Source organism: Oncorhynchus nerka, linkage group LG15 (assembly GCF_034236695.1).
Source record: "Oncorhynchus nerka isolate Pitt River linkage group LG15, Oner_Uvic_2.0, whole genome shotgun sequence".
Classification (NCBI taxonomy): Eukaryota; Metazoa; Chordata; class Actinopteri; order Salmoniformes; family Salmonidae; genus Oncorhynchus; species Oncorhynchus nerka.
In genome coordinates, this window is record NC_088410.1 from 19,358,597 (window position 1) to 19,386,185 (window position 27,589).

General features: G+C 45.1%; 1 long non-coding RNA gene and 1 pseudogene across 1 annotated transcript; one reads left to right on the top strand and one right to left on the bottom strand.

The window, feature by feature from the left end:
* Positions 1-1,001: 1,001 nt before the first annotated feature.
* On the top strand, positions 1,002-8,378 carry LOC135560099 (uncharacterized). Its single transcript, XR_010458688.1, has 3 exons — positions 1,002-1,415; positions 7,101-7,229; positions 8,202-8,378. It is a non-coding gene; the product is annotated as an uncharacterized LOC135560099 (long non-coding RNA).
* A 12,078-nt stretch (positions 8,379-20,456) lies between these two features.
* On the bottom strand, positions 20,457-26,758 carry LOC135559796 (uncharacterized; annotated as a pseudogene).
* Positions 26,759-27,589: the final 831 nt, after the last annotated feature.

Here is a 27,589-nt window from a genome sequence, read left to right on the forward strand (position 1 = left end):
GACTAATTATGTATACATTCCAATCAGAACTGACTAGTCCAAATGCTATAATGTATTGTACATGTGAATTTTCTCTCTTGCTCCCATTCCCAATTGTATATAATGTAGTCAGGAGTTTAGTAACAATGAAGGTCTGTTCCTTAGTTCATTCATTTGTACAATCTCCAGGTGGCAGGAACGGCCGATCTCCAGACTGTCTAGAATGCTGATTTATACTGACTGACCTTGACTTCGTGCTGATAACGCGAAGGCTCAAGAGCTAGAGGGCCTCTACTGGTGAACGTTTAGAAAACGCTGACGTCATTTTCAGTTTATAACCTGTGGAAATATGTGTATGTGGGAGTACTCTCTTGAATTAAACGCTGTTACCTGGCTTTTAAGACTGGTCTCGATCTACTTCATGCATAATTAATGAACTTACACCTCATTAATGAACTAGAGAGAGTGCGAATTTGATTTTGGCTATAAAACATATAGGAATTTAAAATTCCTCTAACACTAATACATTTATTTCAATTGACTGATTTCCTGTAACTCAGTAAAACTGTTGAAATGGTTGCATGTTACGTTTATATTTTTCTTCAGTATACATTCTCAGGAAACAACGAATGGATGGATGAACACACACACTTTTCTAAAATGTATTCACCTGAAAATAGGCCTATGTTAGGTGTTCTAATGACCTTTTTTCCAAACACCAATGGACCAATGTTAGTAAAGTAATGACTGTCTGGTCTGCCTAACGTTCTAATAGTCTAACTGAAGGTTACTCATCTCACCAACAACCACAGCAATGTTGATAATCGAGAACAATAACACATTACCGTTTAAGACTGTGACTTACCACAGCCACTATTTCCCTTCTCTCTCTCTCACACACACACCATATTCACACCTCTCCACCTCTTCACGTTAAAACCCTTCAGTTAGTCTGAGGTCTCTGGTCTATTGATGGGAATCAGTGTCTTCAAATGACACCATGTTCCCTAGATACAGGAGTGCACTACTTTTGACCAGGGCTCAATGTAATTTGGGAAATGCCCCTGGTGTGAGTGGAATTTCCTGTTTGAATACGTTGTTACCTCATCTGCCTCACTCCTCCCCTCTGTGTGTGCGCTCGTTCTCACTCTCTTTCCTACCTGGTTCACTTTCTCACTGTCTGTCTGGAGTAGCAGCTCTATTCTTTAGCTCCACACAGTCGTCTCCTCCAGGACTCCAGTCCACAGTACCTCGTCTCCTCCAGGACTCCAGTCCACAGTACCTCGTCTCCTCCAGGGCTCCAGTCCACAGTACCTCGTCTCCTCCAGGACTCCAGTCCACAGTACCTCGTCTCCTCCAGGACTCCAGTCCACAGTACCTCGTCTCCTCCAGGGCTCCAGTCCACAGTACCTCGTCTCCTCAAGGACTCCAAAAAGGTAAGGGGCTGTTGCTCTGCTCGTGGCTGGGAAATGGTGCTCTGAGTTGGGGGGTTTCAGAGTGCTTCTTTGCAGGATATAATAAAATATGAAAGAGTTGTGTGTATGACTAGGAATATCTGTGTTTGTTTTGTGTGTGTTGCTACGTGAGAAAGAAAAGACTTGTTAGAAGAGGGGTGTTTTTAAATCGGTTTAGAGAAAACAGCACCAGTCACCCTACCTTCTAACTCTGTCTTGGTGCCTAATGTTTGACAGCTCTGTTAGATGTGTACACACAGACAGCTCTGTTAGATGTGTACACACAGACAGCTCTATTAGATGTGTACACACAGACAGCGTGGAAAACTGTACTTCACACATCAGTGAATTTGATAGCTAACCAAACCATGACAGGGTAGAATACCCAGAGCCCATTATGGGGACATGTCCAGCTGTTCTGTGGGATGTTGGATTAAGGAAATTAAAATAAATCCTTGTGAAAATGTTTAACTGACTAGGGTGTGAGAGTTATGGTTCCTGCCAATGGTAAATGGGTATAGTAAAGGTCAGGTTTGGGGTCAATGTGAATTGAGAAAAAATCTATTGAAAAAATCTATATTCAATGACTTCTCAATAAATGGAAGAGGAGAAGCTACTTATTTAAAACATTCCTGAATTGGGTGTCTTTAATTCTAATTAACCTACTGTTGACCAGGGCCCATAGGGTAGTGTACTACTGTTGACCAGGGCCCATAGGGTAGTGTACTACTGTTGACCAGGGCCCATAGGATAGTGTACTACTGTTGACAAGGGCCCATAGGGTAGTGTACTACTGTTGACCAGGGCCCATAGGGTAGTGTACTACTGTTGACCAGGGCCCATAGGGTAGTGTACTACTGTTGACCAGGGCCCATAGGGTAGTGTACTACTGTCGACCAGGGCCCATAGGACTCCGGTTAAAAGTAGTGAACGACAGTATATTGTGAATAGGCTGTTCCCTCAAATGTTTTCATCACTGTGCAAATTTCAGGTCTGCTGAAGTTAGTTTTAACCAGGGGCTCAACTTTACTGGGGATATGTCCCCCCACATTCTGATATTCCATTTAGTCCCCCCCAGTTTTATCATTGAAATGTGATACAAAACGAGGCACCGGTGTGCTTTAGGACCATGCGGACGCCTCCGAGCGGTCAGGTAGGTTGTTTGGAGTGTTTATCCGAGTGGATAAAAATAATACAATTATGTCCCCCCCCACTTCTAAAACCAAAGTTGCGCCCCTGGTTTTAACAGTGATCAAGTAGACTACTATTTTTGATCACAATGTAGGACTACCAGAGGGGCCTACCATCAAAAACAATGGAGAAAATGCATCCCATAATATTTTAACATGGAAATAGCTGTTCTATCATTCAGCCTACAGTAGCAGCCAATGTGTGGTGTTCAATGTTGGCCTACAATTCTATGAGACGTTTGAAAAAAAACATTCAGGGCTTGTTTTACATTTACATTTAAGTCATTTAGCAGACGCTCTTATCCAGAGCGACTTACAAATTGGTGCATTCACCTTATGACCTCCAGTGGAACAGTAGTGCATCTAAATCTTTTCAGGGGGAGGGGGGGTGAGAGGGATTACTTTATCCTATCCTAGGTATTCCTTAAAGAGGTGGGGTTTCAGGTGTCTCCGGAAGGTGGTGATTGACTCCGCTGTCCTGGCGTCGTGAGGGAGTTTGTTCCACCATTGGGGGGCCAGAGCAGCGAACAGTTTTGACTGGGCTGAGCGGGAACTGTACTTCCTCAGTGGTAGGGAGGCGAGCAGGCCAGAGGTGGATGAACGCAGTGCCCTTGTTTGGGTGTAGGGCCTGATCAGAGCCTGGAGGTACTGAGGTGCCGTTCCCCTCACAGCTCCGTAGGCAAGCACCATGGTCTTGTAGCGGATGCGAGCTTCAACTGGAAGCCAGTGGAGGGAGCGGAGGAGCGGGGTGACGTGAGAGAACTTGGGAAGGTTGAACACCAGACGGGCTGCGGCGTTCTGGATGAGTTGTAGGGGTTTAATGGCACAGGCAGGGAGCCCAGCCAACAGCGAGTTGCAGTAATCCAGACGGGAGATGACAAGTGCCTGGATTAGGACCTGCGCCGCTTCCTGTGTGAGGCAGGGTCGTACTCTGCGGATGTTGTAGAGCATGAACCTACAGGAACGGGCCACCGCCTTGATGTTAGTTGAGAACGACAGGGTGTTGTCCAGGATCACGCCAAGGTTCTTAGCGCTCTGGGAGGAGGACACAATGGAGTTGTCAACCGTGATGGCGAGATCATGGAACGGGCAGTCCTTCCCGGGAGGAAGAGCAGCTCCGTCTTGCCGAGGTTCAGCTTGAGGTGGTGATCCGTCATCCACACGGATATGTCTGCCAGACATGCAGAGATGCGATTCGCCACCTGGTCATCAGAAGGGGGAAAGGAGAAGATTAATTGTGTGTCGTCTGCATAGCAATGATAGGAGAGACCATGTGAGGTTATGACAGAGCCAAGTGACTTGGTGTATAGCGAGAATAGGAGAGGGCCTAGAACAGAGCCCTGGGGGACACCAGTGGTGAGAGCACGTGGTGTGGATACGGATTCTCGCCACGCCACCTGGTAGGAGCGACCTGTCAGGTAGGACGCAATCCAAGCGTGGGCCGCGCCGGAGATGCCCAACTCGGAGAGGGTGGAGAGGAGGATCTGATGGTTCACAGTATCGAAGGCAGCCGATAGGTCTAGAAGGATGAGAGCAGAGGAGAGAGAGTTAGCTTTAGCAGTGCGGAGCGCCTCCGTGATACAGAGAAGAGCAGTCTCAGTTGAATGACTAGTCTTGAAACCTGACTGATTTGGATCAAGAAGGTCATTCTGAGAGAGATAGCGGGAGAGCTGGCCAAGGACGGCACGTTCAAGAGTTTTGGAGAGAAAAGAAAGAAGGGATACTGGTCTGTAGTTGTTGACATCGGAGGGATCGAGTGTAGGTTTTTTCAGAAGGGGTGCAACTCTCGCTCTCTTGAAGACGGAAGGGACGTAGCCAGCGGTCAGGGATGAGTTGATGAGCGAGGTGAGGTAAGGGAGGAGGTCTCCGGAAATGGTCTGGAGAAGAGAGGAGGGGATAGGGTCAAGCGGGCAGGTTGTAGGGCGGCCGGCCGTCACAAGACGCGAGATTTCATCTGGAGAGAGAGGGGAGAAAGAGGTCAGAGCACAGGGTAGGGCAGTGTGAGCAGAACCAGCGGTGTCGTTTGACTTAGCAAACGAGGATCGGATGTCGTCGACCTTCTTTTCAAAATGGTTGACGAAGTCATCTGCAGAGAGGGGGGGGAGGGGGAGGAGGATTCAGGAGGGAGGAGAAGGTTGCAAAGAGCTTCCTAGGGTTAGAGGCAGATGCTTGGAATTTAGAGTGGTAGAAAGTGGCTTTAGCAGCAGAGAGAGAAGAGGAAAATGTAGAGAGGAGGGAGTGAAAGGATGTCAGGTCCGCAGGGAGGCGAGTTTTCCTCCATTTCCGCTCGGCTGCCCGGAGCCCTGTTGTTGACATGAACCTGTTTATCCACTTGTCCTTCAGACAAGGAGGCGACTGAAAATGTTGTTGAGTTGTTTGATGCAAGAAACCATTTGATTCCCATACCATTATTACAGAAAATCTGACAAATACAACACTGCCCCTTTAACACAAAAAAGCTCTTTACCTGAATCACTTTTCAAAGAAGTCTAGAAATGCACACGTGTTGTGTCTTGTAGGAAACAAACACTCCTCCATTGAGGATTACAACTGATCTATAACTGGGCTAATAACTCACTAACTAGCAAAGGATATGAACAAATGTGCACACGTGGCTACATGCATCTCTCACTTTGATCTCAAAACAAGCTCATCTACTCGCGACCGCTGATTCTGTAAAGACAGGCATGTTCAAACAGTGTTGCCAACTCCTCAATAAGGAAAGTAGCTATTGGCTGTCCTAAAAGTCGCTAGAAATCGCTAAATGACTATTGGCTGTCCTAAAAGTCGCTAGAAATCGCTAAATGACTATTGGCTATCCTAAAAGTTGCTAGAAATCACTAAATGACTATTGGCTGTCCTAAAAGTTGCTAGAAATTGCTAAATGACTATTAGCTGTCCTAAAAGTCGCTAGAAATCTCTAAATGACCATTGGCTGTCCTAAAAGTCGCTAGAAATCGCTAAATGACTTGGCTGTCCTAAAAGTCGCTAGAAATCACTAAATGACGTCTTTGCATAATTGGCCATGTAATTGTGATGGACGCTGTAGGAGAGAGGAATAAAGTTGTGGGAGAGACAAAATGCAAGTAAAAAAACACCCTAAATATGTTTAGAACCACTAATGAACTTTCTTCTGTCGATTCTTTTTTTTTATGTCACAATTCCAACCCTCCTTTACCCGGGCTTGGGACCGGCAAAAGTGAACCAAAAGACTCTGGCGGAGTTACTAAGTTTTTGTTTATTTGTTTATTTTTTTTGTTATTTAGTTTATTTAATTTAAGAATGATGGAGGCCACTGTGTTCTTGGGGACCTTCAATGCTGCATATTTTTTGGTGCCCTTCCCCAGATCTGTGCCTCGACACAATCCTGTCTCGGAGCTCTACGGACAATTCCTTCGTCCTCATGGCTTGGTTTTTGCTGTGACATGCACTGTCAACTGTGAAACCTTATTTAGACAGGTGTGTGCCTTTCCAAACCATGTCCAATCAATTGAATTTACCACAGGTGAACTCCAAGTTGTAGAAACATTTCAAAGATGATTAATGGAAACAGGATGCACCTGAGCTCAATTTAGAGTAAATTTCATAGCAAAGGGTCTGAATACTTATGTAAATAAGGTATTTCTGTTTTGTAAAAATTTGCAAACATTTTTAAGAACCTGTTTTTGCTTTGTCATTACGGGGTATTGTGATGTCATTATGGGGTATTGTGATGTCATTATGTTGTATTGTGTGTAGATTTCGGAGGATTTTTATTTATTTAATCCATTTTAGAATAAGGCTGTAACTTAAATAAATGTGGAAAAGGTCAAGGGGTCTGAATACTTCCCGAATGCACTGTATGTATAGCGCTGTAGTATAATCTATACATTTCCTTATAATAGTTTGTTTTTAACGACTGACCTGGTTACTGTAAGTAAAGGTTATTGATAAGCCTGAGGTTAGAATGAATCAGGAGGTTAGAAAGTGTATTTATTTATTGAACCAGGAAGTCCTATTGGGATCAGAAGACCTGTTTCCCAAAGGAGACCATGTAGATCAATGATGTATAGATGATGGGATGTAATATAGCTGATTCCAGATGACATACTGTACTGTGTATTATAACTGATTCCAGATGACATACTGTACTGTGTATTATAGCTGATTCCAGATGACATACTGCACTGTGTATTATAGCTGATTCCAGATGACATACTGCACTGTGTATTATAGCTGATTCCAGATGACATACTGCACTGTGTATTATAGCTGATTCCAGATGACATACTGTACTGTGTATTATAGCTGATTCCAGATGACATACTGCACTGTGTAATATAACTGATTCCAGATGACATACTGTACTGTGTATTATAGGGGGGAGAGAAGGTGAGGGGCAGAGACATATGTTTTCTAAATGTGTTATTTTCATAAGGTGTGCTCAATGTGTTTGTGCTCACTCTTCCACTCTCTCTCTCTCTCAACCCCACCCCAGACAGTATGGAGAAGAGCCAGTATGGACCCCCGCAGGACGCGTCGGCTCCCCCCTACCCCGGCTTCCCAGCGGGCTACCAGGGAAGTGGGGGGGGAACAGCCTACCCCCCTCAGCCTGGCTTCCAGGGAGGTAAGATATCAGATCTACACTGATACTGTTCGGGACAGTTAAAGCCGGCACTCATAGAAAATAAGGTGATGTGGAGAACTTGAAAGGGTTCTACGGCTATCCCCATAGGAGAACCCTCTGAAGAGCTTTTCAGACCAGGACTAGGTATCATCTGTGTTCAACAAACCAGACCTTATTCTTTATGTATTGTGTATATTAAACATTTTCCTGGACAGCAACTCCCTTCAAAGTGTTTTCATTAAGCATTTTGGAAGTGTGTATTATGATAGCCATAGATGTCATGAACATCATTGTTAAGGGCTGGCCAACCACTCTGTATCCCTGGGTTTGTGTTCCCATAATGCTGGCCAACCACTCGGTATCCCTGGGTTTGTGTTCCCATAATGCTGGCCAACCACTCTGTATCCCTGGGTTTGTGTTAATGCTGGCCAACCACTCTGTATCCCTGGGTTTGTGTTAATGCTGGCCAACCACTCTGTATCCCTGGGTTTGTGTTCCCATAATGCTGGCCAACCACTCTGTATCCCTGGGTTTGTGTTCCCATAATGCTGGCCAACCACTCTGTATCCCTGGGTTTGTGGTCCTGTAATGCTGGCCAACCACTCTGTATCCCTGGGTTTGTGTTCCCATAATGCTGGCCAACCACTCTGTATCCCTGGGTTTGTGTTCCTATAATGCTGGCCAACCACTCTGTATCCCTGGGTTTGTGTTCTTATAATGCTGGCCAACCACTCTGTATCCCTGGGTTTGTGTTCCCATAATGCTGACCAACCACTCTGTATCCCTGGGTTTGTGTTCCCATAATGCTGACCAACCACTCTGTATCCCTGGGTTTGTGTTCCTATAATGCTGGCCAACCACTCTGTATCCCTGGGTTTGTGTTCCCATAATGCTGGCCAACCATTCTGTATCCCTGGGTTTGTGATAAATTACACGGTGTATTGATGTATTTATTTATCCCTTATTGATCAGGTCCCCAACCCGGCATGTACCCACCACCTCCCCAACCCGGCATGTACCCACCACCTCCCCAACCCGGCATGTACCCACCACCTCCCCAACCCGGCATGTACCCACCACCTCCCCAACCCGGCATGTACCCACCACCTCCCCAATACGGCACGGGCATGGCACAACCTACAAACGTCCCCAGCGGTGAGTCACACACACACACTGAAAAAAACTCCAAACTGTCGGACCAAAACTACCTCAATCGGTTCCTTATTTTAGTATTCACAGTACCCAGTGAAAAACGAGAACCAAGTTGGACACACACAACTTGGACGTCCTGGCCCTAGCAACACCCAGCCTTAGCAACCCCTCGAATCCTCTTCCTCTGTAGAGGTTAGAAATATAGAACTAACAACAAGCGACACAATTTTGGGGGGGCCTAAGTTGTTCTATCCTGTTCTATCTAGCTCTGTCTGGTTCTGTCCAGTTCTATCCCATTCTATTGAGTTCTATCCAGTTCTATCCAGTTCTGACCAGTATTTTCCTCTCCCTACAGTAACCCGGGTGGTGGGTATTCTTTCTAGTCCTGTCCAGTTCTATCCAATTCCACAAAGTTATATCCAGTTTTATCCAGTTCTATCCAGTCCTATCAAATTCCATGAAGTTATATCCAGTTTTATCCAGTTCTATCTGGTTCTAACCAATATTCTCTTCCTTCTGCAGTAACCCAGGTGGTGGTTCTGTCCTGTTCTATCTGGTTCTAACCAGCATTCTCCTCCCGCTGCAGTAACCCAGGTGGTGGTTCTGACCAGTTCTATCTGGTTCTAACCAGTATTCTCCTCCCTCTGCAGTAACCCAGGTGGTGGTTCTGACCAGTTTTATCTGGTTCTAACCAGTATTCTCCTCCCTCTGCAGTAACCCAGGTGGTGGTTCTGACCAGTTTTATCTGGTTCTAACCAGTATTCTCCTCCCTCTGCAGTAACCCAGGTGGTGGTTCTGACCAGTTTTGTCTGGTTCTAACCAGTCAAATCAAATCAAATTTTATTTGTCACATACACATGGTTAGCAGATGTTAATGCGAGTGTAGCGAAATGCTTGTGCTTCTAGTTCTGACAATGCAGTGATAACCAACAAGTAATCTAACTAACAATTCCAAAACTACTGTCTTATACACAGTGTAAGGGGATAAGGAATATGTACATAAGGATATATGAATGAGTGATGGTACAGAGCAGCATACAGTAGATGGTATCGAGTACAGTATATACATATTACATTTACATTTAAGTCATTTAGCAGACGCTCTTATCCAGAGCGACTTACAAATGAGTATTGTTAGAAATTAAATGTGTAGATGGGTGAGCCGGTCAAGGATCGATTCAGACTAAGTGGTAAATTTTATGACAAGTAAACAGTTTATTCAGTGTGAAAATATGTAGTACAACGTAATTACGGCTCTTCCGTTAGTTCGTGTGGAACGGCAGGAAAAGAGAGCGTAAACAGTCAGCACAGCTCTTATATACGTCACAGAAAGTAGGTTGACCCTAGGAAGATCGGATCTCCGGATTGGTTCAGCTGGTTGTAGTCTTTAGTCTTCCGTCATTGGCTCAGTTGTCTGTCCGTCATCGTAGGATCTTCTTCGGGCACAGTGTTCGGTTAAAAATAAAAAGGAGATTATGTGTGTAATGTGGGAGCTATCCTGTGGGGGACCCCACAGGCTTTACTGTGAGTTGTAGCCATGTAATTAGCAGTAAGTTAGTCACTTACATACGAAATAGCAATTCCTTACAAAACCCTCTCTTCACGTCTCACCAGAGACGTGACACAACCTAACTGGATCCAGACACAAACTTCTCCCAAAAGGACTATGAAATAAGGCACGGTATTAAACAGAAATAGATATTTATGTATTACCATCATGTTCTCCATTCAATCCCACTATGTACTAAGTTGGCTTTATAACCCTCATTTAACAGAGCGGAGAACAGCTCAAAATAAAAGTAAAAATTATTGTCCACATTAGGCAGCTTTTTCCAGCAGGAAAAAGTTTCTGATACCCTCTCTTCACATCTCCTAAGAGATGTGATATAGTCCAGATACATTACTCCAAGCAAAAACGAAGACATAATCCGAAAAGGAAAAATATCCTAAACTAGGTATGTCTATCCGGAAATGGCCCACAAAGAAAAATAATTTCCCCCTCTTCCCATCCCAGATGGGACACGACATACAATGGAGAAGCTTAATCATTAAAAGCAACTGGATCCCCCTCCTAAAATTGCTGCAAAAACTGAAAGATGGGTCTCATGCTCCATACCGTTATCTCGCACCTGGCTCCTGTTATCTAACCAAAAAGACCGCTTGTTCTCGCAACCCCACGCTCTGAATGTGCCCTCCCTTCTGTATTTTTCCAGCATGAGAAAGTTCCATGGCCCTGATACTTTTAAGAATGGTTCAAATCAGCTAGGTAGCATAACACATACATACATCCACACAAGGCAACAGCAGATAATATTCAATCATATATATGGTAATGGCTATAATGTAAAATAACCCCAAGGGTGTGAACAAAAACTCAGCAATGAATCATATAACAGTTACAAAGTGTAAACTACCTTCATGTCAAAAGAGAACAGCTCATTCAAAAACAGAACAAAAGAAAACAGTGTGAAATTTAGGTCCCCCTTTTGACACCAGCTAGGGTGTCACTCAACTATCCTTTATTTCAGCAGTCATAGCATTTCATGAAAATAATAAAAAGTTTATTACTAATAACAAGTTATATATGCCTTTGTTGTATGCCCTTGTTCCCCCCAAGGGTGTCACTTATCAAAAACAGGATAAAACTTTATTGTTATTGACATGTAAGATGTAGGATAAAACTTTGGTCATGGAAAACAGAGTAAAGAATTATTAGAAACCATCTGGTCCTCTCAGCTACTTCTATCCTGTACCAAGTGGGCTCCTTGCCACCCAGGGACTCCAAACCATGTGTCATCATCAGTCAGTCCCATCCTCCCCTGAAAGCATGCTTCCGTATCGGCATCGCCAACTGGAGCATCAAGCAAAGGCATCATGCCTGAAGCCCTCACCACATCTGTAACAGACTTGTCAAAACACAGTATGATGCAAGCAGCACATCACATCAATAACAAATAATACAAGAATTAGGGTCAGAAATCCAGTAACCATCCTACCAGTGCACTTACCAAACCAGGCCAAGAGAACAGACTCCTCCACCCCCCCCGTGGACCTCATCTTAGCAGATAGTGCATCAACCCCGCCTTAGACATACCACCATCTGGACTGGTATTAGGAATATACGTGCAACATTGTTTACCGAACATCTTGCAGACGTCCCCCTGACTGGCAAGAAGCATATCCAAGGCAAGTCTATTCTGTCTGGAAACCCCAAATGTGGCCTCAAGCTGTTCAGACATACTAGTGAGTGCATCACGGGAGTAATTCACAAAACGCTGTTGATCATAGTAGATATAATTAATCCATGCAGTCTGTCCAGCATCCACCATGGCTGGACCCATAGTAGGTAGTAAGTGCCAGAGTCCATCATTCCTACCCAAGGCCTGAAACTCATGAGGAATCCCCACTGACACTCCCAACAGGTTAGTGTGTATGTCAACTACATCCTCTGTCCATGGAGCACTACTACATCTGTCTCCCATGGGATGGAATGTTTTCAGGTCCCCTGGTTACAGAACTCAGCAGCTGTTCAGCAACAACATCAACAATGGTCAGTGGAATTATCAAACTGGTCAAACCACACGTACCTTGCCATTCTCCTCTAAGAATGGGTCTCAGCCCTCTTTTGGCTCCACTGGTCCAACATACATCAGCCAGACCACTAGTTTGGTTTAGGCCTGTAACTGGCCAAGTGGAATTAATGGTTATGTTACTCCTGCAATCAGCTTCAGGCAATCTCCCATAATCAATGCCATTACCTGTACCCGTGATGCACTCGTAATTGCCCCCATATGCCTCAACACCCCAAGAGGCCCGGTGAGGAGGTACTGCAGGAAACACAAGGCTCAAAGAGGAACAGAGGGTTGAATTGGGCTTAACCTGGTAAAAACTTCTCAAAATACACAACCACCCCTCTCCTTCTCCTACAGCAAATGGGTGTAGCCAGAACAGGTCTAGCATAACTTCAAATAATACAGTCCTTTCCTCTCAGGGTTTTAGCTGTGTACCTCATATAAGACAGCCACAAATTGTCCCTTACTATCAAAACCAGTCTCAGTTTCTAATTAATCAATAGCCGAATAGTCTCTAACATTAATTACCTGAATGGTATTTTTTAACACAGTGGTGGTAGAGGAGTGTGTCCGGTTACCTCTGGTCTTGGCAGTACCTTGATAGAAAACACACCCATCATGTCTGTCCTCGTCCTTTGTAGTCCGAGGGTGTGAGTTCCTGCATCAGAGAGCTTAATAGTTTTGATGGTTAGTAGGATTTCATCACCTTTACAAAGTTCAACATTGCTCCCAGATTTCCCCATATCATGGAAAACCTATCCACCCTTGTGGGATCCTCCATGCTATAAGGATACCCTCTTCTCCAATCCCAGAACTGTCCGAAGTCGGTTACCGTGTAATCTCTATTCTAACTTCTTATCTACCCAGATCTAGGGATCTCTTATGCTTATTTTGGAACAAAATACACATCACTTAGCCAGAGCCAGACACATCTTCACCTCTATGAACAAAAACAGGGGTGATAGGACAGGTAGGGTTACTTCATTCGAGAGTTGGCCCCGGAATTCTGTTAATTCCAGTTCTTCTCCCGAACTCTGTTTATTGTCCGACAGTGAAAAATGTCTTACCCTTCCGCCGTGCGATATGAATCTGGGTAGCTCTTTCAGCTAGCTGTCACCAGGGGTCTTCTATGGTCCCCAAGCCTCTGGGACTGGATTGAGTGACTTCACCTGTAGTTCACCTGTAATGCATACAATCCTGGACATACAGGCTTGGTTAACAAACAATTTCTCATATGTTTTATCTGATTATATCTTTAACTTCTATGCCCAATTGTTAGCTTACATTTATTTTATTTTTTTTCTTATCCAATAAGCCCCATCCTATCCTAGACCACAATTTACCCATCCCCCTTTTGATACCTGACTCTGCCCAGGTATCAACCTTACCTACTCTAAATAATGACTTAGGTAAGATTAGTATATTATCTTTATGTCTGACATCATGAAGGAGCCCCTTTTAGTTTTCCACATGTCCAATTCTCCCTTGGGCGTCAATCCAGTACCAATTCCCTGTCAAGTTTCTTATCTACTTAAGAACTATCTGCACTACTTATATATTTTCTTAAATATATATTTACCAATTTAAACCTTTTCTCTCATATTTCTCAAATACCACTAAGCTTCTAACTGTTTGACTTTATCCAAAATCATGTCTATGAGTGTCAATCTCTAAAGTCCTTACATTTCCTTAATCCATCTAACAATAATCCTAAACATCACAGATGTCCTATATACCTGTTAAATTTAATACTATTTTTTTTTTTTTTTTTTTAAACCCCTAATGGTCAAAAAAATTCAAAACAAATGCTTATCATATCAAAATCCTTCCTTCAAGGACTCTTAGTATTCTATCTGACAATAACATGAATTTAATATATGTTGCAGAGTGCAGAATTCCTTGTCTACAGTGATTTATCACCCCTAAGAACTGAAACTTATTTTTCTATGTAATTCCCTGCCCTATTGGCTTAATATATATCCTATCCTAACCTCATAACCCAAACTCCTTTATAATGAATTTACCTTAAAACTAGTACTCAATATGACCACATTCATTATACCAATGACTCTCCCCCAAGGCTGATCAGACCTTAGAAGACAGTCATGATAAGGTCCATGAGTCAACCCACCCTTTTATAGTCAAGTTCTATACTACACTAGACATATTAAAGAACCCTTTATCCTTAAAATCCAAATTCACTTGTGTAATTTAAAACTCATAAAATAAAAACTCATAAAATTCCATATTTGAGCGTGTCTCTTTAAAATACCTTTGCACCAAAACAAATAGTCCTAACAAATGTTTTATGTGTATATATTTGCAAACCTTAATGATTAATCAAAACTTCCAGGCCTTTCCAATTTGGTCGTTTATGGCCTCATTCTCCCCAATATTATAATCCCTGATATTTAATAAAAATAACGTATTTTCCCTTGGCTCCTTCAACTCACATTTACATCTCAATAAAACAAAACACCATCTGCGTGTTCCTCAAGGAAAAACAACTTGCCCCTGTTACGTATCAAGGGAAATGTTCAAATAACCAAATTCAACCTCGCTAGTTTACCGAAACATGTACAATTATGTTTTACCATAGAGGTTGCTTTTCACCATTAATACCCTGACACCGTTCCACATAATGGAAACAGTGCTCAAATTCACTGGTGCTATTCAAACGATCAAACCAAAAATCAACAACCATCAGAATCCACCATCACGATGTTTTATGACTCAGACATCCAATCCCTCTCTCTCACGGCCCAATTACAGTCCAAATAAACGCCACAAATCAATGATACCCACCCAGCGAATCAGCTGCTAGTTTTTAGCATCTTTCCTGACGATTTACATACTCCTTTTTAAGGACACTAACCATTTTCTCTGTCACCCCCAGTCAAGACATCATTTCCGTGGCGACGGAAACCTCGCTAGTGATGTCATCAACAAGCGCTCAATCTTGACTTATTTCGCAACGATTTTCAACTCATTGTAAATAATGGTTGGCTGTCTGCAACAACAGTATTTCGGGTTCGATAAACCAAACCTAATTTATCACATCTGTTGAATCCTGATTTAGAGTTTACAACATCAATCAACATCTCTCAATTCGCTAATCTTATAAAAACATTTCGATGGACACAAATCTATCGTAATTGTTCCCTCGTTATTATTCAGAATTAATTTGATTTAAGTTACTGTCTCGTCTTTGAATTAGCATTTTAATTACGACTCTTTTCCCAATGTATTATTCCCAACAAATCATTTAGTGAACAGACATCGCCTTGCATCAAAATCTCCGTTCTTATATTAAGTTGAATGAATTAGTCTTTCAATTTGAACCAAACAAACTATTTAAAACGTTCAGTTTATATCTTATACCAATACTAGTGACTATAACTTTCTCTGCAAAACAACCAGTTCAATTACAACCAAAAGACTCAGACATATATAACTATTCTTTACACCTCAGCTGGGAACCGAACCCCGGCCTCCCACGTGGCAGGCGAGAACTCCACCACTGAACCACCAATGCTATGGAACTGAGATTCTCCGCAAATAGACCCAATTTACAGTTATCTGTATTTGTTACTCCGGCATCTGAACAACAGAAAATAGCACTAATTTAAACGCCCAAAGTTTTCCCTCAATTAGGATTCTCATTAATCTCGCTCCCTTCGTATCTGACCCTTCTTTCTTAAATACTTGAATTTTGTTCTTTTCTGTCTCTTTCTCTCTAGCTTCCTGCAACGTCTCTTTTGACCCACATTCCATTGTTTTCAGCTGAACTGCGGATGGCGGTCCTCCTCCTAAATGACCTTCCTGTGTCCATTTTAGCTTTAAACCCTCCCAAACTTTCTTCATGTGCTTCCATTGTCCCTTTCCCCTGATCTATATTCTATTTTTTGTTCTAAAAACTCATTAAACCTCAGTTTTGGAGTATTGGGGGTCGCCATTGTGAATTTGCTTTAGTCGTAATTAAATTTAATTCAATCGGAATTTAATCGTAGTTTTAATCGTAATCCTCTCCTTCTATCTGAATATAGTTAGCATATACTTCGCCCGACGTTGATTAATACCCACGATATACTGAAGAGACACTGCTACACGTGCTCTGTCTGATCTCTGAGCTTCTCCTTTGTATGTTTTAGTTCGAGAAAAACGCATGAGTCGGTATGGGATTTGTGGAGCGCACAACCAAGGGATCTATTCAACTATTTAGTCTCAATATTTAAATATTATATTCAGATATTATTTCCCCGGTCTCAAAATCTCTAGTCAACTCTGGTTATATTATGTTATTGTTTGATGTGCAATGGTCACATCATTCCCGATCTCTGTCTAGTGGAACGCCAAACTCACACATCCTACATCCACTCGACTACACCTCTCACATAACCTGTTAAATAGTAGACAGCTTTTCAACAGGGCATTTTTCATGCAGATTCATTCAATCCAACCACACCTCAACAAGACCTATTCGTTATCAATACGACATTTTACTTGCAGATTCGGTTCATCTATCATTTAACTATAACCACACCTCCACAAGACCTATTCGATAGTACACAACGTATCAATAGGACATTTTACATGCAGATTCGGTTCATCTATCACCACATTCATTCGTATGAAATTCTCATTGAATTTCCAACATTCATAATCGTGTCCTTTACATGTTAAAACACAGCCTCTGCTTTCCCTCACCTCTATACACAACCCAATATATATATAATTAGGACAGTTTTCTATGCAGATTTCAGAACAAACAGGGTCCCGAAGGAATTTAACATATTGGTCAATCACAATTCACTCATTCCTATTAAAATAACTCAGTATAGGCCAATTAATAAAATTCTATAACAACTGTCAGAACACAGAAGTCATAGGTACATATTAACAGTTACAAATAGACAAAACATACAAATACTGGTTATATCTCTGACCTCTTATTAAAACGACCCCTATCAGACCGGACAAAGCGGATTTACTGGATAGAATTCAACTCTAGAATCCAACTCTATCCCCTACTGACCCCTATCGAATTAACAATATCAAAATTAATACACGTTATCTCTCTGACCCCTGAAAGCCGATCCTTATCAGTGAATTTCTATCGGACTGTGCCATGCCGGGTCGCAGGAGAAAATGACACTTTCCCCCCTCGGTGCCAGATTTAATGAATAGTAATTAACTATCCCCTTACCGATCTCTATTCCTGATTTATATCACACTAACCCCTATCAGAATTCATACACATACATGTCCAACTCCTATTGGACTAAGTGATCTCTCATCAATTGAAAGCTACCAGACTGCGCTGACCGGGTCACGGACAAAATTACAATCTATCCCCTCGGCGCCAGATTTAATGAATAGTAATCAGCTATCCCCTTACTGATATCTCATCAATGATTTATATCACACCAGCCGTCGCTGGCTCGTACCTACATATCTTCACTACACTGTTCTTTTCGACTCGTCAGCAAATGTATAAATTTACACAAGAATTCATACTTACTCGGAAATACTGATCAAAATTTAGGCAGACTATACGACAATATGCAAAGTTTGATTTAACAGGTTTTGCTTACCTTATTTATGGTGCACCTTTAGATCAGTTTCCCGAGTTGAGCAGAATTGTTGTCCACCCAGCGAAAATCATCACTCGTCCTCCTTGAATCGTCCTTGCCACGCGCTCACCCACTCTCTCACACCCAATCTGCTCACTTCGACTGGACCGTTAGTTAACCATCCTCTGCGTACCAAGTTCTGTTAGAAATTAAATGTGTAGATGGGTGAGCCGGTCAAGGATCGATTCAGACTAAGTGGTAAATTTTATGACAAGTAAACAGTTTATTCAGTGTGAAAATATGTAGTACAACGTAATTACGGCTCTTCCGTTAGTTCGTGTGGAACGGCAGGAAAAAGAGAGCGTAAACAGTCAGCACAGCTCTTATATACGTCACAGAAAGTAGGTTGACCCTAGGAAGATCGGATCTCCGGATTGGTTCAGCTGGTTGTAGTCTTTAGTCTTCCGTCATTGGCTCAGTTGTCTGTCCGTCATCGTAGGATCTTCTTCGGGCACAGTGTTCGGTTAAAAATAAAAAGGAGATTATGTGTGTAATGTGGGAGCTATCCTGTGGGGACCCCACAGGCTTTACTGTGAGTTGTAGCCATGTAATTAGCAGTAAGTTAGTCACTTACATACGAAATAGCAATTCCTTACAGTATGTAGACAAAGTAAACAAAGTGGCATAGTTAAAGTGGCTAGTGATACATGTATTACATAAGGATGCAGTCGATGATGTAGAGTACAGTATATACGTATGCATATGAGATGAATAATGTAGGTTAAGTAACATTATATAAGGTAGCATTGTTTAAAGTGGCTAGTGATATATTTACATCATTTCCCATCAATTCCCATTATTAAAGTGTCTGGAGTTGGGTCAGTGTCAATGACAGTGTGTTGGCAGCAGCCACTCAATGTTAGTGGTGGCTGTTTAACAGTCTGATGGCCTTGAGATAGAAGCTGTTTTTCAGTCTCTCGGTCCCAGCTTTGATGCACCTGTACTGACCTCGCCTTCTGGATGATAGCGGGGTGAACAGGCAGTGGTTCGGGTGGTTGATGTCCTTGATGATCTTTATTGCCTTCCTGTAACATCGGGTGGTGTAGGTGTCCTGGAGGGCAGGTAGTTTGCCCCCGGTGATGCGTTGTGCAGACCTCACTACCCTCTGGAGACCCTTACGGTTGAGGGCGGAGCAGTTGCCGTACCAGGCGGTGATACAGCCCGCCAGGATGCTCTCGATTGTGCATCTGTAGAAGTTTGTGAGTGCTTTTGGTGACAAGCCGAATTTCTTCAGCCTCCTGAGGTTGAAGAGGCGCTGCTGCGCCTTCTTCACGACGCTGTCAGTGTGAGTGGACCAATTCAGTTTGTCTGTGATGTGTATGCCGAGGAACTTAAAACTTGCTACCCTCTCCACTACTGTTCCATCGATGTGGATAGGGGTGTTCCCTCTGCTGTTTCCTGAAGTCCACAATCATCTCCTTAGTTTTGTTGACGTTGAGTGTGAGGTTATTTTCCTGACACCACACTCCGAGGGCCCTCACCTCCTCCCTGTAGGCCGTCTCGTCGTTGTTGGTAATCAAGCCTACCACTGTTGTGTCGTCCGCAAACTTGATGATTGAGTTGGAGGCGTGCGTGGCCACGCAGTCGTGGGTGAACAGGGAGTACAGGAGAGGGCTCAGAACGCACCCTTGTGGGGCCCCCGTGTTGAGGATCAGCGGGGAGGAGATGTTGTTGCCTACCCTCACCACCTGGGGGCGGCCCGTCAGGAAGTCCAGTACCCAGTTGCACAGGGCGGGGTCGAGACCCAGGGTCTCGAGCTTGATGACGAGCTTGGAGGGTACTATGGTGTTGAATGCCGAGCTGTAGTCGATGAACAGCATTCTCACATAGGTATTCCTCTTGTCCAGGTGGGTTAGGGCAGTGTGCAGTGTGGTTGAGATTGCATCGTCTGTGGACCTATTTGTGCGGTAAGCAAATTGGAGTGGGTCTAGGGTGTCAGGTAGGGTGGAGGTGATATGTACCTTGACTAGTCTCTCAAAGCACTTCATGATGACGGAAGTGAGTGCTACGGGTGTTAGCAATTGGATATGTAGATGGGTGAGCCGGTCAAGGATCGATTCAGACTAAGTGGTAAATTTTATGACAAGTAAACAGTTTATTCAGAGTGAAAATATGTATTACAACGTAATTACGGCTCTTCCGTTAGTTCGTGTGGAACGGCAGGAAAGAGACCGTTCCTATTCAGTCCACCACTAATATACGGAACAAACAGAAGGTTGATCCTAGGAAGATCGGATCTCCGGATTGGTTCAGCTGGTAGTAGTCTTTGGTCTTCCGCCATTGGCTCAGTTGTCTGTCCGTCATCGTAGAATCTTCTTCGGGCACACAGTGTTCGGTTACAAAGGAGATTATGTGTAATGTGGGAGCTATCCTGTAGGGGACCCCACAGGCTTTACTGTGAGTTGTAGCCACGTAATTAGCAGTAAGTTAGTCACCTGCATACGAAATAGCAATTCCTTACAAAACCCTCTCTTCACGTCTCACCAGAGACGTGACACAACCTAACTGGATCCAGACACAAAGAGAAACTTCTCCCATAAGGGACTATGAAATAAGGCACGGTATTAAACAGAAATAGACATATATGTACTACCATCATGTTCTCCCTTCAATCCCACTATGTACTAAATTGGCTACCAGCCACCTAGGAACTTACAACCCTCATCTAACAGAGCAGAGAACAACAGCTCAAAATAAAAGTAAAAATGCTTGTCTACATAAGCCAACTTTTTCCCGCAGGAAAAAGTTTTGATTCCCTCTTTTCACATCTCCAAAGAGATGTGACTTAAACTAGGGAAGTCAGGCGGAATAATCCACTTGCATAACACATACATACATCCCCCCAAGGCAACAGCAGATATAGTATAAACCTAATAGGCACTCTCCTCCTCATCCTCGAATTCAAGTAGGTCTTTATCCAGCAGAGGAAACATCTGGGAAGGGGAGGAAGGGTCAATAGCTCTAGAGATGACCCTAGTAGTAAGGGAACGGATGCATGGAATGCAACAGCATCCACAGAGAACTAAAATGGCAGCGAACACTGAAATGGATACCAAAATGGAGGACATCAGGGTTCTATATTTACCAAACGCACTCATCCAGGAATCCCACATCGAGGTATCTATCCCAGAATGAGATTTCATTTTACCATTAAGCGTCCGCAGACCTTCCAGAGCGACCGTCAAACTACCATCCGAGGCTGTGTTATTAGGGATGAAAGTACAACACTGGTCACCAAACATAGAGCAAACTCCGCCCTTCTCAGAGAGTAACATATCAATGGCAATACGATTTTGGAAAGCCATCAGGCTGGTTGCAGCCAGTTGACCATGTACTGCTTCAAAACCCTGCTGAGTCCAGTTGCCTAGTCTTTGGACGTTGTAATGAATATAGTTAATACGATCAACATTCTTGTTAATTGTGCACCACCAACAGATGGATGATTCAAACCCTGCAGCTACCTGATCTATTAACTTATACTCATCAGGCACTCCCTAGGGACTCCGATAGCGTCTATGTAGGAGGGGTCTCCACTAGATGGGGTGGTGGTTCTCCTGAAACGTCCCCTATATCCGAGATTCACTCCTGGATCCGCAGAACAAGGTCCTCGGCTCCTATAGGGTAGATAGAAACAGGCAACAAGAGAGTAACAAGTGCACAGCGTCCAGTACTGTTGGAGGGTAACTTATCAAACAGGACCGTACTACCACACCACCACCACACATCTGCTCTGGAAATTGGCCTGAGGCTCCCCCTAATATTAATTTTATCCAGACACCAATCCGCAGGAATCCCTCCCACCTCAGTTCCTCCTCCCGTCATATTGACACAAGTAAAATTTGCCCTTGCAACCTGGTTGGAAAACACTGGGTTCCTAGTGGTGAATTTAGTAACCGGATAGACCTCATCCCAGGCAGTACAATTATCCCTGGGGTTATCTGTAGTCATAAGAGGGATTAGACATGCTAGAGTCACTACTGCTGGGACAATGCGGAGCAATGGACGAGCTCCCATGCACACCACACAACTCTGCCTGGTGATATTTGCAGCTTCCTCGGTCAATAATAGCCAATTATTGGAAAAACCTGAGATTCCTGTGGCTGTTAAAATTACATCATCTGGACTTTTAAGCCTGGATATGGCCTCCACCGGGCCAAACAGTGGGGATGACGGGGACCCTTTTACGGGTGTGGCCATGTCATTCCTTACTGTTACCGAAGTCGGTTTAGAATTATTAGTCACGCAAATTCGCCACAACCAATAACTGACCCCGGAATTCCCTGGGGCCAGTATGAAATCATAACACCCTAAGGGCTGGCCCCCTGGCCTGACAGTAAGTTTCAGTCCCGTATTTGTCTTAGTTAAAGTCAGTCGCTTCCGCCATTTTACTGCCCCCTCGTCTGTTGTCCAGTCTTCCCACCCATTACCTGTCTCCCCCACCAAATTCCTCCAAGACCAATCTCCAACCTTCCCTAATGTCATATACCAGACATGTCCGGCAAACCGGAGTGCATTGGCCCCCACCTGTTCCCTCCCCTTTAGCCTAGAGTACCCTAAAGTTCCCCAAGGGATGTTAATGATATTGGTTGCGTGTGCGGGGACGCAAACGGTCGTGCTCCGTATTTCGTTGGCCTTACAATCAGTGTCAGGGGTGGTGGAATGCCTCTTATGCAAATGATTGGTCAGTTCTATATGTGCCATGGATGTGGTCAGGTTGGATGACCCATTAGGGGGTCCTAAATCTGCATGTAATGTGGGTGTATGATGCTCTAATACCCACAGGAGAATCCCCATGGAAACTCCTGTGACTACAATGAAAATAACAAACACGGGGCCTGATATCCCCAATCTCGTCCAGGGATAGCCCCTATCTCTGGACGACCTGTTAGTTGGTGTGCTGGGGAGTTGCTCCCACATCCTCACCAACTAAGGGTTCTGTGGTTGTAATCAAATTTAGGTCGCTCAAATCGACCCTGACTTCAGTCAGAGTTCTGGAAGGAGTCGGTGCTGGTGTACAATGAGTCAGGTGGTGCCAAGGTGCGCCCGATTTACCTTTGACCTGGACTGAGTGTGAAGTAACCTCCTTCACTTCGTGCGGTCCAGTCCACCTGGGATCCGCCCACTTTCTTTTGTGGACCTTGATCCTTACCCAATCGCCGACCTTTACCCTCAGTTTCTCCGGATCTCCCGTCAGCTCCCCCTCATGGACTTTGTGTATCTGTTTGGAAAGAGCTGCGGACAGTTCCGTCAATTTTCTTACATAGTCAGACATACCTATCTGGTGTACATCAAGAGGGGGCATATGACCTCCCTCTCTTGGTGGACCTGGCATTACTCTCCCTGTCATTATTTCGTGGGGTGAGAGATGAGTCCCTGCCCCAGGTGATGACCTCATGGCCATCAACGCCAGTGGCAGGGCCTCCACCCATGTCAGTTTGGTACCAGCACACACTTTGGCTATCTTACACTTAAGAGATTGGTTGCAGCGCTCCACAAGGCCTTGGGCCTGCGGCTTATACACGGAACCAAACTTGTGTATAATGCCGAACCTCTCCTCCACCTGTCTCAGATGTTTGTTTACGAAGTGGGACCCATTGTCGCCGGATATGTCTAGGGACCCCATATCTAGGTATTAGTTCTGACTGCAGCCACTTAATGACCGTTTGCCCATCCTCCTTAGCTGTTGGAATTGCTTCTACCCATCTAGAGAATCTATCTACCATTACTAGCAAATATCTCTTCCCGTTCTTTACATTGTCTTCTCCCATGTCTGTATAGTCTATACTGATGTCTTGGAAACATGCGTTTGGCACCGGGTAAGCCCCCATCGGGGTTTGGTAGGGCTTCTTTGGATTGTGGCTCCCACATATGTTGCATTCGTCACAGAATAAATCTGTCATGTCCTTCATGTGGGGGTGCCACCATATGTATGAAACCTTCTGTAAAGTTCTGGGTTTCCCTTCATGAGTGGGTCCATGGGCTTCCCTTATCAGTTCTGGACAGAGATTAGCCGGAGCCACCAGTCGGCCGTCATGGCATCTCCATATTCCATCTGGTCCCTTGGAGCCTCCCTTCTGTGTCCAAACCGAATGTTCGTAAGGGCCCGCCTCTTCCTGTAGTTCTAGTATGTGTTGGCTTGTCAATTCAGTCCTTGCCGGTTCTATCCCGAGCACCATCTGTCGGGGGCTGTATCCTCCTGCGGCCTTGGCTGCCAGGTCTGCGGCATCATTTCCTTGATTGATTCTGCTGGTCAGTCTTTGGTGGCCTCGGCATTTCATTATGGCCACTGTTTTTGGTAAGGACACGGCATGCATCAAACGTTCCATTTGGGCTCGGTGCTTGATGGGTAGGTTACCTGTGGTGGTAAAGTTGCGCCTAACCCATTGTGGTCCATCTATGTGCACAGCTCCGTGTGCGTATGCCGAGTCCGTATAAATGTTTACAGTTTTTCCTTCGGCTTTCTCTAGAGCTTGAGTCAAGGCCACAATTTCCGCAAGTTGTGCCGATGCTGGCTGGGGGATAATTCCTGATTCCAACGTGACATGTGTTTTGTCATGCAGCTGCTGTACAACCGCATAGGCAGCTACGTTTCCTGTGTCTCCCTTGTAGCAACATCCGTCTGTGTACAGCCATAGGTCTGGAGATGTCAGTGGTTCATTTTCCAGGTCTGGTCTCAGTTTGAGCTCTTGTGCTGCCCTCTCTTGGCAGGAGTGTGCTAGGCCATCTTCTGCGGTAAGTGCATCTGCCATGTTCTTGTCGGTGTTCACAAAGGTGATGTGTGACTGGGTGCACTTGTTCTGGATTTTGTTTTTTCTGTCCGCACTGAAGGTAAATTCTTTGCTGATGAGGTATGCTGCCACCCCGTGGTGGGTGTGTATTTGCATCTTGTGGCACATTACCAGATGGGCTGTCTTCTCAATCGCCTTGGCTACCGCCGCAACGTACCTGGAGCAGGCGGTCTGGCCAGTTTCAATGTGGTCAAGTTTTGAAGAGTGGTACATAAGTACTCTTCTCTCCCCCTCATGTTTCTGAAAAGGACGGCGGATGCAAAACCTTCCTTTTCAGAAACATCCAAGTGAAATGTTTTACCGTAGTCTGGTGCCGTGAGAGCAGCAGCCACAGACAGGTCAGTCTTCAGGTGCCCAAACGCCGTTGAAGCTTCAGGAGTCCATGTAAGTGGGGCCTGTAGGTTTCTTGGGCCAGCTTCTCGAACAATTTCTCTCAGAGGTTCAGTTCTTTCAGTATAGTCTGGGATGTGAGTACGGCTGTATCCCGTCAACCCCAGGAAAGAGAGCATTCCTGAAACAGTAATGGGCCTGGGATGATGTAAGATTGAGTCTCGGTGTGATTTTGAGAGTCCGGCCCCCTCGCTTGAGATTTCCCTTCCCAGGAACAGAACGGTTCGTCTGCATGATTGGACTTTTGACATCTTGACTTTGTAGCCTTTGACTGCCAGAAAGTCTAACAGGGTTTTAGTCATTTCTAGACAGAGGTCTGAGGTGGGAGCCCCCAGCAACAGGTCGTCTACGTATTGTATGAGTATCACTCCTTCTGGGATTTTCAGTTCTGCCAGGTGAGTCTTCAGAATATAATTGAAGATTCCCGGGAAGAAGTGTAACCTTGGGGAAGTACGGAATAGGTAAATTGCTGATTCTCGTAGGTAAAGGCAAAAAGTGGCTGGGAAGCCTCATCCAATGGGATGCTGAAAAGGCATTGGCCAAGTCCACTACGGTGAAATACCGATGTTTGGGTGACAGGTTGCTCAGTATGATGTATGGGTCTGGAACCGGGAGATCGATGGGTGTGGTAACTTCATTTACAGCCCGGAAATCTTGCACCATCCGGTATGTTTCTCCTCCTGCCTTCAGAACAGGAAGTATGGGGGTGTTCCAGGGTGACCAAGTCCTGTATATGCACCCAGCTCCAAGGAGGCCTTCGATAGTGGGTCTGATCCCCTCAGTCTGTTCTTGCTTCAATCGATATTGGGTTCGAAATATTGGTATCTGTGCCGGATTGGTTAGGGTAATGCACACTGGTTTGACCTGTAACTTTCCCACGTCAAATGGTGTGGTTGTCCATATTGCCTTGTCTATGGACTCCAAGACAGCAGGAGAGGAAGGGTGATCAGAATATGGTTTCCCGTGATGCCTGGGGAGAGTGAGGCGCTCAGGCTGGCACTGTTCTTCAGTGTCCACCATGGTCAGACGCCACATCTCTTCGGTGGTGGCCTTCAACAGGCCTGGTGTACTAGTCGCTTCCCAAGTGAGTTTCGAGGCCCTTTTTATCATTGGACCCAGGCTTCGGGCCTCATGTCCATTCCCTACTGCGAGGGTCACGTGTGGAGCAGAGTCGGGTCCCAGTTGATACCAAGGTTTAGTATGGTGTGGGAGTATGACTAGGGCTGCCACCCCCTCAGGGCCGCACACGATGGTAAGGCAGCGTATGTTTGGGGTAAGATGCATCATGTTTTCATCCCAATCTTGTGTGTAAGGTGTGTCTTCGTCGTCAGTGACGTTGAGAGTGCAGTGCAACTCTGCCAGTGGTGTCTTATAGGGATGAAAGGTGTATATAAGCTTCCTCCATTGGTTGAATTGAAATTGGATGGCAGGAGTTCCAGGTCCAGATTGTAGACACTTGAGCCAGTAAACCTCCTGTGTGGTGGATAGAGCAGGTGCGGGCAGAATTGGGAGCATCAGGATTCGGGCCCTTGGCGGTGGATCGAACGCGACCTCCACACCTGACTCAGTTAGGTAGATTGCGCATCCTAACTTACAGAGTAGGTCTCGACCTAGTAGGTTGATTGGGCAATTTGGACAATATAGGAATTGGTGTTTCAAACTGGAAGGGCCCCACTGGAACAATAGGGGAGTAGTTTTGTATTGATCTTCAGGATTTCCTGAAACCCCCACCACCTTTACCTTGTCTGAAGAGAGGGTTTGATTAGAATTGATGGCGGAATATGTACATCCCGTGTCCACAAGGAACCTGTGGGTGACCCCTTGTACTACACATGTAATAGTGGGTTCCGTGTGGACAGAGAATTGTTGGCCATCTAACCCGACTGGTGGTGGTGGGCAGCCTCATTCCCATGGGGGATATCCCTCGGACATCCCCTGGAAGGTGGGACTGGTAGGAGGTGCTGGGTTGTAGGCTGGTTGATATCCCTGACCAGGGGCTGGTGGATATCCCTGTGCAGGGGCTGGTGGATATCCCTGGGCAGGGGCTGGTGGATATCCCTGGGCAGGGGCTGGTGGATATCCCTGTGCAGGGGCTGGTGGATATCCCTGTGCAGGGGCTGGGTACCTTGGGGCCCCTCTTCCCCGTTGTCCACCTCTCCTCCCCCTGTTGGCCAAGAATGACTGGCGCTGCTGTGAGAGGGGAGCGGGGCAGTCTCTGGCGTAATGGCCTACGTGGTTACAGTTGTAGCAATGAATGGGTCTTGCTTGTGGCGGTCCCCCCATGCTGGTCCTGGGGGGTTGAAGTAACTCGGCTGGGCATAACCTCCATATCCGTAGCTTGCTCCTGGATTTGGAGGGGCGGCGTATACGACCGGTGCCTGTGCGAGGGTCGGTGGTGCTGGAGCGGCCACCAACATCTGGTTCATGGTCTGAGTGAGAATCTTGGCTATATCAGTGGGTTCCTCCGCCACCATTTGCTTTTTTGGCTTTGCGGTCTTTTGGGCCTCATTCAATTGTAATTTGAGCAACTGGAGTTGCAGCGACAGAACTTGTGAATCAGCCGTGCCCTTGTCTTTGTTGTATTGAGAGATGTGATGGTGGACATGGGAGTTGAATTGGGTAGTGGGCAAGGCCATCAGCCCCACTGTGGCCCTTAGCTTGTTTTTCACCTCTGTCGGCGTCCCATTTACCACCATCTCCTTCCACATGCTGAGAGTGGTTCCGCTTTGGTCATGGGATTCAATGTGGACTGACCTCCAGGTGGTCTTGGCCCTATCTAGGTATTGAGCTGCCTGCTCCCCGTCTTCCATCGCAAAAGAGGTAAG